The 16,974-nt window shown below is 35.9% G+C and overlaps 1 pseudogene; it reads left to right on the top strand.

The window, feature by feature from the left end:
- Positions 1–1,007: 1,007 nt before the first annotated feature.
- LOC140512302 (vesicle-associated membrane protein 4-like) lies at positions 1,008–15,033 on the top strand (annotated as a pseudogene).
- The last annotated feature ends 1,941 nt before the right edge of the window (positions 15,034–16,974 follow it).

Below are 16,974 nucleotides of genomic sequence, written 5' to 3'. Positions count from 1 at the left end.
GATGATGATGATGATGATGATGATGATGATGATGATGATGATGATGATGTTGATGGAGATGCTAATAGTACTAACTAGTAACAAAGAGAAAAAACAGTTCAGAAAAAGGGAATATATTTTTTCAGGAAAAAAGGAATATATTTATTGTCACTTCCAGGCAGGGGCTCAATTTCATCATTATAAATACAGGTTTTCATTTGTGTTGATCATCTTTCTTTCAAATTGTATTGTTACAGTGATGTTGTATGTAGTTATACTGATAATGTTTATTTCACAACTCTGTCAGGTCTTTGAAACTTCGAAATCTTTTATGAATTCTTTTGGTTAATAATTTCTTATGGCACAGGAATATTACATTATAGTCACATACTGCAATTCATTTAGCCATTTTCCAATCCCTAAATAATTTTAATCTTTGCCGATTTATAAAGTTAGAATTTGAAACCTCAGAACCTTTTTATATTAACTTATTTTGCATTTTATGGTTTGGCACAATATTTCACCTAGTTATTAATAGTCTGCTATTTTTGAGAACATTCTCTTTACACACTTAGATTAAGTATATTAAAGAATTTCTTTTACATTTTATTTGTGCTATCCCCTATATTCAACTGATATAAACTCATAAGTATATTTTCTCTAAATGTTAATTTTTACAGTCACTGCTACTTCATCTTAATCTGTTTCAATTGGTTGATGGGAAGGATATTTTTTTTTAATTTTACGAAATGTAAATGATCTCTTTAGCTTAAATGAACTACTCAGACTTCCCAAAATGAGGTCAATGTGATAGAATAAAGACATCATTCAGCCAAGCTCTTTCAACTATCCAACATGAACAAGTTTAAAATAACAAATCAAAGCAAATTTTGAAGTGGCCTTAAAAAGGTAGAATGAGACTTTCTTCTGACTCAGGACCACTTAAGATATTGGAAAGATAGATGGATAAGAAGCAGATGGATTCTTGTCTAAGATCCATAGAGATTAAACACCAGATATAAGTCTACATGGTGACAATATCAGCAGCACCAGCTTCTGGAACTGAGAATCTAGAGAAAGTAAGACCTTGGTAAATGAACAAAAGCAGATTGCAGTACCAAAAGCAGATGCTGAACTACATGAAATTTGAAAACCCATGTCCTGTACTCACTTCAGATTGATTTTTCAAGGGAGGAGAGGAGTAGATTTGAACAGAGTAAGAGTCCTGAGAGACAAGATTACATTTGGTCAAAAGCAAGCAGAGTTTATGTGGAACAATAATATTTCTTTTCCCAGTGGAGGATTAGCACTGAGGAGCAGTATCAATGGCAATCTTAAGGAATCAGTGAACTCCCAGGTAAAGACCAGAGTGAAGAAAATGAGATCAATGCCTCCACATCTCTGTAGGTCACACCATCTTAGAAGTACCAAAACCTTATGACCTCCCAGAACTACGTCTGAAAATAGCTGTGAAAAAGCCTGAAACTTGAGAAAATGACTTCCCAAATCTTGATGGCCCCTCCCAAATACACATACACACACATCCCCCCACACACACAGAAGCAGACACAGAGGCACAGAGAAAGAGAGAGAGAGAGAGACAAAGAGAAAGACAGAGAGAGATAGAGACAGAGAGAGACAGAGGTGGAGAGATACACGCTTGGCGTGAGAGTGTAACTTTAATATAAAGTTTTAAATCAAGAAATAGTGTAGAAAAATGAGCAAAAAAAAAGAACCTGATCAGTTACTATGGCAACAAGGAAGAGTAAGACTCGAACTCAGAAGACAGTGTCCAAATAGCTCCGAACAAATTCTCAAAGACTGAAAAAGAAAGGTGAATTGGACAAAAGTTCAACAAAAATTCCAAGAAGACCTAAAATTCTTTGCAAAATATGCAGAGGAAAAAAATAAGAAAAGAAACGAGAATTAAAATAAGTAAAGAGATGAGAGCAAAGAATAAAAATTATAAATAATATTATGAAATTATGAAATTTCATATGTTTATGAAATAACAGCTTAGGAAAGGGGCACAAATAATAAGTGAAGCAAATTATATCTTAAAAATAAAATTGGCTGAGTGAGAAAAAAAATGAGTTTCTGAAACATCACAAATGAAAATAGCTCCTTAAAAAAGCAGAATTGTCCAAATATACAAGAGAGCTAAAAAAGGCAAGTGTAAAAATTAATTGCTTAAAAATTAGAATTCTGTAGATGACTTCTGATGGTTCCATGAGACATAAAAAAGAAAATGAAGTCAAAAGAATGGAAAACGTAGAAGAAATGAGAAATATATCATTAGAAAAACATCTAACATGGAAAACAGATTAAATAGAGATAATTTAAGAAGTATTTGAGAAATATTCAATGAAATAAGTAAAATAATGATCCTTCTTGTCTAATGGCTATACCTAGCATTTTTAGCATATTATAACATAATAGTAGTGATAATGCTGATGGTTGCAAGTACTCTGATCTGTTGGGAAGGCTTCAATTTTACATGCTTTAGAATTAATATTTATTATTGGTTTTAAAGAGATACTACATATCATCTTAAGAAAGGCTCCATTTTTTCCTACACTTTTTAAAAATTGTTCTAAATAGGCTTTTGGGGGCGGAGCCAAGATGGCGGAGTAGAAAGACGCACATACACATAGCTCCGAACCCACAACCCACAGACTGGCTACAGGGGAGCAACTCGCGGTGAATTCTGCACCCAGAGGCCACAGAATATTGGAGCGAGGGACATTTCTGTTCCGGAGAGACCTGCAAACCTCTCGCGGGGGGTCCTTCGCGCTGCGGACTGGGCGCGGGACTGGGAGCTGAGTGCAGCCCTGCCGCAGCCACGGCACCGAGAGAGGAAAAGATCCGAGCAGGCTTCAGGAACAGGATCTCCAGCAGCCGCACAAGTCCCTCCACCCACAGGTGACTGGGGTCGGTGAGAGAGTCTCTTTGGCGGGTCGACAGGGGAGTGGAGTGCCCCCATGGCTCCCCCCCCCCCCGAGATAGAAGCTGAGAGGCGCTGCAGACAGGGGCTCCCCAAGCAGGCGGGAGCCTGGATCCATTGTGGAAGGTCTGTGCATAAACCCCCTGACGGAACTGAGCCTGAGAGGCGGACCTGCCCCGACCTGACCACCTGAACTTAATTCTCACACTGAATAGCAGCCCTGCCCCCGCCAAAAGCCCTAAGGCTGGAAGCAGCATTTGAATCTCAGTCCCCAAACGCTGGCTGAGAGGACCAGGAGGCGAGGTGGGTGTGAAGAGAATATTCAGAGGTCAAGTCAGTGGCTGGGGAAAATGCCCAGAAAAGGGAAAAGAAATAAGACTACTGAAGGCTACTTTCTTGGAGAACAGACATTTCCTCCCTTCCTTTCTGATGAGGAAGAACAATGCTTAACATCAGGCAAAGATACAGAAATCAAGGCTTCTGTGTTCCAGCCCACCCAATGGGCTCGGGCCATGGAAGAGCTCAAGAGGAATTTTGAAAATCAAGTTAGAGAGGTGGAGGAAAAACTGGGAAGAGAAATGAGAGAGACGAAAGAAAAGCATGAAAAGCAGATCAGTTCCCTGCTAAAGGAGAACCAAAAAAATGTTGAAGAAATTAACACCTTGAAAACTAGCCTAACTCAATTGGCAAAAGAGGTTCAAAGAGCCAATGAGGAGAAGAATGGTTTCAAAAGCAGAATTAGCCAAATGGAAAAGGAGATTCAAAAGCTCACTTAAGAAAATAGTTCTTTCAAAACAGAATGGCACAGATGGAGGCTAAGGACTTTGTGAGAAAGCATGATATCACAGAACACAGCGAGAAGATTTGAAAAATGGAAGATAATGTGAAATATCTCACTGGAAAAACAACTGACCTGGAAAATAGATTCAGGAGAGACAATGTAAAAATTTTGGGACTACCTGAATACCATGATCAAAAGAAGAGCCTAGACATCATCTTCCATGAAATTATCAAGGAAAACTGCCCTGAGATTCTAGAACCAGAGGGCAAAATAAATATTCAAGGAATCCACAGAACACCGCCTGAAAGAGATCCAAAAAGAGAAACTCCTCAGAACATTATGGTCAAATTCCAGAATTCCCAGGTGAAAGAGAAAATATTGCAAGCAGCTAGGAAGAAACAATTCAAGTATTGTGGAAATACAATCAGGATAACACAAGATCTAGCAGCATCTACATTAAGGGATCGAAGGGCATGGAATAGGATATTCCAGAAGTCAAAGGAACTAGGACTAAAACCAAGAATCACCTACCCAGCAAAACTGAGTATAATACTTCAGGAGAAAAAATGGTCTATCAATGAAATAGAGGATTTTAAAATTTTCTTGATGAAAAGACCAGAGCTGAAAAGAAAATTTGACTTTCAAACACAAGAATGAAGAGAACCATGAAAAGGTGAACAGTAAAGAGAAGTCATAAGGGACTTACTAAAGTTGAACTCTTTACATTCCTACATGGAAAGACAATATTTGTAACTCTTGAAACATTTCAGTATCTGGGTACTGGGTAGGAGTACACACACACACACACACACACATGCACACACGCACATGTACATAGAGACAGAGTGCACAGAGTGAATTGAAGAGGATGGGATCATATCTTAAAAAAAAAATGAAATCAAGCAGTGAGAGAGAAATATATTGGGAGGAGAAAGGGAGAAATTGAATGGGGCAAATTATCTCTCATAAAAGAGGGAAGCAAAAGAGTCATTAGTGGAGGGATAAAGAGGGGATGCGAGAGAAAAACATGAGGTCTACTCTCATCACATTCCACTAAAGGAAAGAATAAAATGCACACTCATTTTGATAGGAAAACCTATCTCACAATACAGGAGAGTGGGGGACAAGGGCACAAGCAGGGTGGGGGTATTATAGAGGGGAAGCCATGGAGAGGAGAATACAATCCGAGGTCGACGCTCATGGGGAGGGAAAGGATCATAAGAGAATAGAAGTAATGGGGGACAGGATAGGATGGAGGGAAATATAGTTAGTCCTATACAACACAACTAGTATGGAAATCATTTGCAAAACTATACAGATTTGGCCTATATTGAATTCCTTGCTTTCCAAAGGGAAGGGCTGGAGAGAGAGGGAGCTAAAGAAGTTGGAACTCAAAGTGTTAGGATCAACTGTAATGTTCTTACCACTAGGAAATAAGAAATACAGGTTAAGGGGTAAAGAAAGCTCTCTGGCCCTACAGGACAAAAGAGAAGACGGAGACAAGGGCAGAGAGGGATGATAGAAGAGAGAGCAGATTGGTCACAGGGGCAATTAGCATGCTTGGGTCTGGGGGGGAGGGGATAAAAGGGGAGAAAATTTGTAACCCAAAATGTTATGAAAATACATGTTAAAAGTTAAATAAAAAAAATTGTTCTAAATAAGGAGGGATGTTATATGTTGTCAGAGAACTTTGCTATTTGAAGAATTACATTTTCATTGATGTAATGACAATTTTAAAGTTTTTTTTTCTTATTTACATAGTCATTTATGCTTATAGTTTTCCTAATGTTGAACCAACCCTGAATTCCTAGTATAAATCCCACCTGGTCATAAGCATAATCTTTGTCATATATTTCTATAATCTTCTTGCAAGTACTAACTTCAATTTTTTTACTTTAGTCATTAAAGAAATTAGTCTACAGTTTTCTTTCTCTATTTTTACTCTCCCTGATTCAGTTATTAAAATAGTTTGTGTCATAAACGTAATTTGATAGGGCTCCTTCTTTATTTTTCCCCCAAATAAGCACCTTCTGCTTTCCATGGAATCTTTCTTCTATGATATCAAAATGTCCTCTGGGCTAGATTAGTTTAAGTTAAGTAACATATGCCAAAGATAAATATTTAAGAATTTGAACTTGCTTCTAAAGCTAAAACAGAATAATAAAGATGATATAGATAGCTCATTTGTTGCCAAAAGAAAAATACATATATATCAATAGTCCATCTCAGCCCATGAGGACCCAGCCTGTGCTGTCCCAACTGTAAGTGACAACCAGAAGTCTATCAGTGGATGCCTAGGTGGTGTATCTCTGCTTCATAAACTTAGGAAAAGGAAAACAACTTTCTGAGTAATAAAGCTGCCTACCAAATTCAAATGCCACTTAAACAATGATGATGTCACATGTTCTGTGAAAGGAGAGGGAGGACAGCACAACTCACAGGCTGTACCAGAACAGACCCTGACATAGGAAAGCCCAGCAGGAAGCCCTGGACAATCTGAATCAGTAGGCACACTACAGAATCTCAAACATATCACCCCAGTACAGGAGCCCAATGGAACTGAACGAGAGAGAACCACAGAACCTCAGGTAACTGCAACAGTGGCTCCGGAGGTTATCAGACTGCAGATTAAGTGTCTTGTAAGTTTCCTACTTGAACTCCAGGAGCCAAGATGGAGGAGTGATCTGTAAATGCTCTATCTCTCCCCTTGTTGACCTTGAAAAACTCAGAGAATATTTCTCCAGGAAAAATCCTGAAATGGTATGATCAGGAAAAGAGGCAAACAGTCTCTTAGCCCATGAGGCTAGGAAAATGGCAAAAGGTGGGGCTTCCATTTGCTGTGGCTGAAGGGTACCAGTGCAAGACCTGAGCTATCCCAGAGAGCAATCGTCAACCGCAGCACACCAGGAGCACCTCAGCACAGACAGGGGAATAGGGAAGAATTTACTGCAAGGGGGTTCACCAACCACTGAAACTGCCTGTGCTCAGAAGAGGAAACCTCCTGTGACCACACCACCCCTCCCCCACATTTAACACAGGTAATTCCAGGGTAATTCCTGGGAAACTCAGAAAGACTTCACCTGGCTTCTGCTTTGGCACATCATGCAGCTCAGCACATCATGTAGCTCAGCACCAGGTCAGCCACAGCATTCTAGCTACTAGCTGAAAGAACCAGAGACCACAATAAATAAATCCTGAAGCTCTAAGCAAAAAACAACAACAACAACAACAAACAAACAAACAAAAAAACAAAGCAAAACAGAAAAAAACAAAACAAAACAAAACACAGTGAGACAGAGTCCTCTGTGCCTCAGAAGCAGAGATCCACTTTAAAAGCCAGGAAAAGGAAAAACATCATGAGCAAGAAGTAAAATAGAAAAGATAAGAATATAGAATCTTTCAATCAGGTCAAGGACCAAAACACAAATACAAAAGAGGTCAGCATTGAGACTGTACACCATCTGAAACATCAGAAGGGAGTATGAACCAGTCTGAAGCCCAAAAATAATTCTTGGAAGAATTCAAGAAAGATTTTAAAAGCCAAATTAGGGAACTAGAAAAAAAACTGGCCAATGATTTTAAAAATATGAAAAAAAGAAATCACGGAAGAATTTACAAAGAAAAGTGGGCTAATGGAAAAGGAAGTACAAAAGCTACCAGATGAAAATAACTCCCTAAAAGGACAATTGAATAGATGAGAAAGGACATGTAAAATTTAACTGAAGGAAACAATTTGATAAAAATTAGAATTGGAATAGTAGGCTGTAATGACTCTATGAGACATCAAAAATGAATCAAAGAGAATCTGAGGAACAAAAAGATAGAAGAAGACATAAAATATCTAACTGTAAAAACAGCTGATGTGCAAAATGGATGCAAGAGAGAAAATCTAAGAATTATTGGTCAACTCATTAGCCATGAAAGAAAAAAGGAGGTTGTAAAATATCTTTCAAGAAATCATCAAACAAAACTGGCCAGCATTCTATGTTCTGGAGGGCAAAATAATCATAGAATCCGCAATCCACCATATCCAAAATTAAAAACATCAAGGAATATCCTTGACAAATTTCCAGAACTATCAAGTGAAATTGAAAATACTGCAGGCAGACAGAAAGAAACCATTCAAATGAAGATCACACAGGACTTTTCAGCTTCTACATTAAAAGATCAGAGTGATTGGAATACAATATTCCTTAAGGCAAAGGATCTGGGACTACAAACAAGGATCAATAACCCAATGAAACTGAGCATAATATTTCAGGCCAGGAGACAGATATTCAATGAAATAAAGGACTTGCAGAACTTCCTGATGAAAAGACCAGAGCTCAATAGAAAATTTGATCTTCAAACACAAGTCCCAAGAGAGGCACACATACAGTCCTGCTAAAAAAAAATTTTGCCTTTCTCACATTGTATAGAAAAATTAAAATGAATGGAAAAAAATCATAAAACAAACCAAAATATAATATAAAGAAAACGGTCTGCTTCTTTCTGATATCAGATTCCATAATTCTTTCTCTGGCTGTGCAAGGCATTTTTCCTCAAGAGTCCAATGGGAATTTCAAGCACTTGCATTGTAACGAAGTACTAGGTCTACATAAAATGTTGAACCTATCTAAAATCGTATACCATCTCAGGAGGGAGGGAGTAGGGGATGAGTGGGACGGAGGAAGGAGAAGTCTAAGATATAAGGAAGTGATTGCAGAACACTGAAAACTAATTAAAAAATTTAATTTTAAAAAACCAGAATAGGAAAGTAAGCAGGGGGAAAACTTCTTATTCAATATAGGGAAACTATTTACAGCTTTATAACAGAAGAAGATACTTGTTAATCTTGAGAACTGCATATATATATATATATATGTATGTATGTATGTATGTATGTATGTATACACATATATATGTATATATACATATAGAAGATACACCTATAGATACAGGGAGTGGGTATAAAGTAAATGATTTGAGAATAAAAATGTGATTTAAGAGTACAAAGGGATTGTAATGACTGATGGGAAAAGGAGGAGGCAGAAAAGGATAAATTAAATCACAGGAAGCGGCAGAAAAATGTATTACAGAAGAGGAAAAGAGGAGAAGGAAATGGACATTGTTTGAGATTTTCTCTCATCGCATTTGTTTCAAGGAGGGAACAAGAAACTAACAGAAATCTGACTAGCTCTATAGGCAGTCACACGGAAAGGGTAAAGCAAAGAGAGGAGGGAAGAAGTAGTAAGGGAAAACGAATACAAGAGTGGGGAATGAAAGAAGGGAGGGAAGACTGAGGGAGGAGGTTATCAAAAATTAAAACTTTATTGTCAGGTGAAGGGAGAAGGGAGAGCTTTAAGTATAAAGAGGAGGAAAGAGGGTGGAAGGAGAGATCCAGACAGTAATCATAACTGCCAATGTCAATGGGATTACTTCTCCCATGAAACGGAGATGGATAGCAGAAGGGTGTAAAAAATAATCCAATAATATATTGTTCACAAGAAACACATCTGAAATGGGGGGATACACATAGGGTAGAAATAAAAGGTTCGAGGAGAATATATTTTGTTTCACTTGACGTAAACAAAAAAGGAGGAACACCAATCTTAATCTCAGATAAAGCAAAAGCAGAAATAGTTCTAATCAAAAGAGATAAGGAAGGAAACTATATCCTGCAAAAAGATACTATAGACAACAAAGCAATATCATTACCAAACATCTGTGCTCAAAGTGGTATAGCATCCAAATGCTTAGAGTAGAAGTTAAGGGAGTTATGGGAAGAAATAAACAGCAAAAAAACAAGAGTGGGAGACATCAACCTCCCTCTCTCTGAACTTGATGAAATTAACCTCAACAAAAACAAGAAAGAAGTTAAGGAGGGGAATAAAAGTCTGAATAAGGTAGATATGATACGCCTCTGGAGAAAACTGAATGGAGATAGAAAGAAATATACCTTTTTTTCAGTAGTAGGTGGCACATATAGAAAACTTGTCAATGTACTAGGGCATAAAACCCTCACAATTCAGTGCATTAAGGCAGGGATAGTCAATGCATTCTTCTCAGATAATAATCCAACAAAAATTATGTGTAATAAAAAGACATGGAGACATCAACCAAAAATTAGTTGAAAACTAAATAATCTAATCCTAAAGAATGAGTGGATTAAACAGCAAATCATAGAAACAATCAACAACTTCATTCAAGAGAATAACAACAATGTAACAGTCTACCAAGTGTTATGGGATAACGCAAAAGCAGTTCTTACGAGAAGTTATATATCTTTGAATGCCTACATAAATAAAATAGATAAAAGGGAGTTCAATGAATGGGCATGCAGCTGAAAAAGCTTGAAAAACAGCGAATTGAAAACCACCAAATAAATATGAATTCAGAAATAGTGAAACTCAAAGGAGAGATTAATAAAATTGAAATTAAGAAAACTATTGAACTAATAAAACTAAGGGTTGGTTTCATGAAAAGACCAATAAAACTGATAAACCTTTAGTCAATTTAATTTAAAAGAAAGAAAGAAGAATATCAAATTAACAATATCAAAAGTGAAAATGGGGAATGTACCTCCAAGGAGGAGGAAATTAAAACAATGATTAGAAATTACTTTGACCAACTGTCATAAATTCTGCAATCTAAATGAAATGGATGCAAATTTTTTAAAAGTTAACTGGCCAGATTACAGAAGATGATTTGGAATACTTGAGTAATTCCATATCAGATAAAAAATTGAGCAAGCCATCAATGAACTCCCTAGAAAAAAATTTCCAGGGCCAGTTGGATTTAAAATAGAATTCTATCAAACATTATATCAAATATAAGAATTAATTCTTATACTAATTAGAGTATTTGGGAAAACTGTTGAAAAAAGAGTACTACCAATTTTTTTTTTTTATGATACAAATATAGTTCTTATACCTAAATCACAAAGAGCCAAAACAGAGAAAGAAAATTATAGTCCAATTTCTCTAATGAATATAGATGTAAAAATTTTAAATAACATATTAGCAAAAAGAATACAGAAAATTATCACGAGAATAATACATTATGATGAGGTAGGATTTATATCAGGAATGCAGAACTGGTTCAATATTAGGAAGACCATTAACATTATTTATCATCTCAATAACAAAGCTAACAGAAATCACACGATTATCTGAATTAGATTCAGAAAAACTTTTGACAAAATACAACACCCTTTCCTGTTAAATAATCCTATTAAATAAATGGAACTTTCCATAAAATAATGAGCAGTATCTGCCTGAATTCTTCAGCAAGCATTATATGCAATGGGAATGAGCTAGATGCATTTCCAATAAGATCAGGGGTAAAACAAGGATGTCCATTATCACTGGTGTTATTCAATATGGTACTAGAAATATTAGCTTTGGAAACAAGAGAAGAAAAAGAAATTGAAGAAATTGGAATAGGCAGAGAAGATACTAAATTATGACTCTTTGCAGATGACATGATGATATACTTGAAAACTACTTGAAAAATTGAAGAACTTTGCCAAAGATGTGGGTTACAAAATAAACATAGATAAATCATCTGTGTTTCTATATATTACTAGCAAAGCCCCACAGCAAGAGTGATGCCATTTAAAGCTATGGTACACACTTTTACACTTGTACTCTATCCACTGCACCACCTAACTGCCCCATCTCAGATGATATCTTTGTATAAAAGAAGAGGAGCTATGAGTTAGATATAAAGTAGTTAGGTATATTATAAGCAAGTTGAAAGACCAGAATTACAGTACCCCTTACATACCACAATTCTCAGTGGGAGACACTGACAAGAGTAGAAAGTACACTCCCTTATTTCTGGTGAAAGTAAGAGGTAGACCAGAAACATATAGGTAGCAACCCAACTGAATTCTTTCAACATTTTCCAACTTCATAATAATTTCAAAATCAAAAAAAAAAAATCTGCTTTGGATTAACAGAGCCAAAAAAAGTCCAGAGTGAGATATTTTTCCAGTCTTAGACCACTTAGCAGATGGGCATGAGAAGTCTGTGACAATGGGGTGGAAGGCAGCCCTGAAGAGAAGCAGAAACAATAGTCATGGTGGGCCTTGAAGGTGGCTATGATACCACTATCACAAGTATCAGCAGCTCTGAAAGCTCTCAGCTTAGAGACGGTAAGGAGGTCAGACAAGTGTTCAGAAAGAGATTGTAGGAGATGCTTTAACGGCACTGGATGAAGTCTGTGCTGCCTAGTAAGTCTTTTTCCCATAAGCAGTCCTGGGTCCTAGTTCAAGGACAGAGAGGAACAATTGTGGCTGGTCAAAAGGGATCAGTGACCCTCGTAGCATTTCCAAAGCAAAAAGGAGTACAAGCACTTTAACTTGCAGGAGAGCAGGGGACCTGGTCACAGTTCCAGGGTCAAAGGTAACCCTAATGCTTGGAGCTGCAGGGGAGCAGGGACTCTTCTTTGACAAAAACGAGAGTACAAACCAAGAAAACTGTAACCATGTCCTTCTGCATATTATACCAACTTATTAGCACCAATAATTTGAAAATCCACAGAACTAGCTCTGAAAGTAGTAGCAAAAAGAGGCCACAGTTTGAAACACTGCTTTCCCACCCTGAGATGAGTAAAGTCCAGACACTTGACATTCACTAGCTGTGTGACTTTGGGCAAGTCACTTAACCCCAATTGCTTCATGCTGGGTAATCTCCAGTTATCCTGATGAAGATCTGGTCACTGGATTCGGATGGCTCAGGAGGAGAAGTGAGGCTAATGACCTACACAGTCCTCCCTCACTCAAAATAAAGTCAAGTGCAAGTCATTTCATTATTTCTCTAATGACATGGTCTTCTTTGGCAAAGAAGGATGAACACAAGCGCGCGCGCACACACACACACACAGACACTATTAAATATCTGGTATTCTACATCCCAAAACAAACCCAGGGACTATATGAACACAAATACAAAATATTTTCTGCACAAATAAAGTCACATCTAAGTAAATGGCAATACATAATTTGCTCTTGGGGTGGTTGAAATAATATCATACACATGGCAATTCTACCTAAATTACTTTATTCAGTGCCACACCATTCAAACCACCAGATGTTTGTTTTCTAGAGCTAAAACAAATGATATCTAAATTTATCTGGAAGAATAAAAAGAGCTGGAATATCAAGGGAACTAATGAAAAGAAATGCTGGGGAAGGTAGCCTAGCCCTAAGAGATTTCAAATTGTATTACAAAGCAATAATCATGAAATCCACTTGCTACTGTCTAAGAAATAGATGGAGAAACCAGAGGAACAGGTTAGGTACTCAAGACACAGTAGTCAATGAACATAGTAATCTATTTGTGATTAACCAAAGGGCTTCTGAGACAAAGAACTCACAATTTCACAAAATTTTCTGGGAAAACTGGATAACAATAAGGTAGAAAGTGGATATAGACCAATATGTGACACTGCACACAATTATAAATTCAAAATTGATACATGATGGAGATATAAAGACTGATAGTATAAAGAAATCAGAGGAGCAAGGAATTGAGTATTTGCGAGATTTATTGGGAATGGAGAAATTTTTGACCAAAGAAGACATAGAGAACATTATGAAGTGCAAAATGGAAAATTTTGATTTATAATTAAGAAGTTATTTTTGTCTTTGTTTTTGTTTGTTTGTTTGTTTGCTTTTTGCCCAAACCAACCCAATGCAACCAAAATTAGAAGGGAAGCAAAAAACTGGGAAAGAATTTTTGTAACTAGTATCTGTAATTAAAGGTCTCATTTCTAAAATATAAAGAGAACTGAGTCAAATATACAAGAACCCAAGTTATTCCCTAATTTATAAATGGTGAAAGGTTATGGACAGGCAGTTTTCAGAGGAAGAAATTAAAGCTATGTACAGTCATATGAAAAAATGCTCTAAATCATATTGATTAGAGACATGGAAATGAAAACAACTCTAAATTACTACATCACACCTATCAGATTGGCTAACATGACAAAACCGGGAGATGACAAATGTTGGAGAAGATGTGAGAAAGTTGGAACACTAATTCATTGTTGGTCGAGTTGTGAGCTGATCCATCCATTCTGGAGAACAATTTGGAACTATGACCAAAGGGTTATAAAAATGTGCACACCCTTTGCTTCAAGCACTCCCACTTCTAGGACTGTATCCCAAAGAGATCATAAAAATGGGAAAGAGTCCCATATTTACAAACATATTTATAGCAACTCTCTTTGTGGAGGTAAAAAACTGGAAATCAAGGTGATGCCCATCAACTGAGGAATGGCTGAACAAGTTGTGATATATGAATGTAATGGAATACTGCTGTGCTGTAAGAAATGATGAACAGAAAACCTTCAGAGAGGATTGGAAGGACGTATATGAACTGATGTTGAGTGAAAGGAGCAGAACCAGTAGAACTTTGTACACAGCAACAGCCACACTATAGTAGAAATTTTTCTGATAGACTTAATTCTTCACAGCAATGTGAGGACCTAAAAATTCCCAATGGACTCGAGGCAAAATGCCTTCCACATACAGAAAAGAACTATGGAATTGTATTGCAGAATGAAGCAGACCATTTCATCTTGTGTTACGTTTTGTTTTGTTTTATAATTTCTTCCATTCACTTTAATTCTTCTATGAAATATGACCAAGGTAAGGATATATTTAATAAGAATGTGTGCATAGAACCTATATACGATTGCACAGCATCTTGGGGAAGGAGGGGGAAGAGATGGGAGAATGAAAGGAAGGGACAGAAAAAATCTAAGATATATGGAAATGATGGTAGAAAACTGAAAACAAATAAAATATTTTTTTTAAAAAAGAGAACCTTTTATGAGCAAAACTCTGAGAGAAGCTGAGACATATATGAAATAACTTTAGCACTTAGGTGCTTTAAATTTGGCTGAAGGAATAAGAAATGAGTCATATAAAAACATAAACACAAGAAATAAATTGTCCAGTATATCAGTAAAAAAAAAAAAAAAAAAGGAAAAAACTAAAAGAAAAGTTAAAGGAGAAATTTTTTGAAAGAAGACTCAAATGAAGAAGAGGACTTTTATCCTAAGGATACCATCTGGAACAAAATTTTGACCTCACAACGAGAGAATTAAGAATGCACAAAATCGAGTGGATGAAGTAATTGATGTCATTCAAGAGTAAATTATGAAAGTGATTGAAAGAGGAGAGAGACTGGATGAGCAGCAACACAAATCAGAAAGCTTATCAGATAATGCAACAGCTTTTAGCAACAGATCTAAACAACTTCACAGACAAATGTGGTGGCATGGATGCAAAATGAAGGCCTTTATGATTCTGGTTGCTGTTATCCTTTCGCTGGTCTGAAATATTGGACTTGATTTGTTGACTAGAGATCTTCAACAAAACAGTTCAGGAACAGTCACAAAAAAGAGTATTGCAATATAATTTAATGACTTATGTATATGACTTTCAGAAGTGTTTTTTTTTTCCCTCAAGAAGTATAAAAAAGAAGTGTTCAGTTCAAATTGGAATATTGACAAGTTCTCAATTATCCTCCTCCTTTTCATTAACATATATAGTCATTAATTTATTTTAAAAATAGAAACATCAACTTTGCCATGTTATAAGAATCTAATTTGAAACTACGTATTGCCAGAACGTTATTTGTATATATCATTAAACACTAATGATGACATCTATAATTCAACACAATTTCTGTCTCTAAACTAGAGACGTGGAAATATTTTTGCATCAAGTTTAGAGATAGGGTTAGAAGTAAGAAATGAAACATGTTGTAAAAATAAACGGTAATCATTTAGTTAATGGTTATAAATGTATAATTTTTCTCATCTAAAATACATTTTGGAAGTGCTTTCCATATATTTATGGAGAAACTCATGTTCTCTGTCCTGCTACTTTCAACTATGAGTAAAGACATCTTAGTAAAGTTAAAAAAAAACCCTTAAAAACCTAAAAAATACATCAAGAAAAAAGCTATCAAAGAGAAAGTTTTGGCTACATATGTCAAGGTACTTACTGGCATTTTGAAATAATATCTCAGTGGGAAGAAGATGTGTAAAACAATTAAAATTTACACAATAATTGCTTCTGCTTACATGTTTTGAATTATAAAATGGACCACAAATATTCAGAAATTTTTCAGCTGCCTCCAAACTAGTAATAAAAATTAAGGCCTGTCTGCTTAAGGCAGTGGTGTAAAAATTAATGGTTCTTCATAAAAATTAATGAAGTTGATTGAGAAACATCTCAGATCATCCAATAAGGTTAAAAACTTAGAGAAATTCAATTTTTCTTTAATTGGTGGCAGTTGTTTACAGTCCTTTAGTAGTAATTGGGGTCTTTTGGGTTGAAAGCTGTCTTTGAGTCCAACTGAACCAAACAAAAACTGGACTCCGTAAAACAGAGGTACCAATAAAGCAAAGGAGGCTGCACTGGACAGAAAGGACATGGAAGAATATTATAGATTGATCTTACTTGAACTAAAAAAAATAGGTCATTAGATCCTGCCTTCTACTCCCAAGAGTTATGGGAATGACAAAAGATAAGAAACCTTGATATATTACAATCAATTTGAAATTTGCTTAGGTATTGAACTCAAATTTTATGACAATAATCATAATCAATAATTAGAAAATTAACAGTACAATTTCTCTATTTTGCACCTTTTATGGCATTCTAGATAGTTCACAATTCTTATGGACAGTACAATTTCTCTATTTTGCACCTTTTATGGCATTCTAGATAGTTCACAATTCTTATGGCCTTTACTGTTTTCAAGAGACTCTACTAAAAATTACTATAAAATTGCTATACTCTTATTTGCCAGAGGGAAAGCAGCTATGAGTATTTGTATATGGAAGAGAAAAGGGTCACTTTGAAAGAAATTATTCAGACAGATTTGAAAACTTCAACTTGAAAACTGAATAAATAGTTAAGAATTCAGAAGTCAATTACATAATAATTATAACCTGCATTTCCCAGATTAAAGTGTATCAACAGTTTGCCTAGGTTATAAGATTTTCTCTTTTTGAGAAATATTGAAGTTGTATGGCAAAATCAAAATATAGTGGGATAAGGAGAGAAGGGGGAAGGGGAGACGGACAGAAAAACACTGATATTTTTGTATATATTCATATATATTTCCACAGACCAAAATGTATCCCAAGATATTTTGTCCTTCTTCCCAAGACCTACGTAATCTTTAAAACAACAAAGTGTAGAAATAAAATATAATTGAGGATTAACATATTTCTCAAACTTCTAATTGTGATATTTTGAAATTTA

The sequence above is a fragment of the Notamacropus eugenii genome, chromosome 6, assembly GCF_028372415.1.
Source record: "Notamacropus eugenii isolate mMacEug1 chromosome 6, mMacEug1.pri_v2, whole genome shotgun sequence".
Taxonomy (NCBI): domain Eukaryota; kingdom Metazoa; phylum Chordata; class Mammalia; order Diprotodontia; family Macropodidae; genus Notamacropus; species Notamacropus eugenii.
Note: the sequence above shows the minus strand (reverse complement) of the source record. Positions and strands in the feature narration are given on the sequence as shown.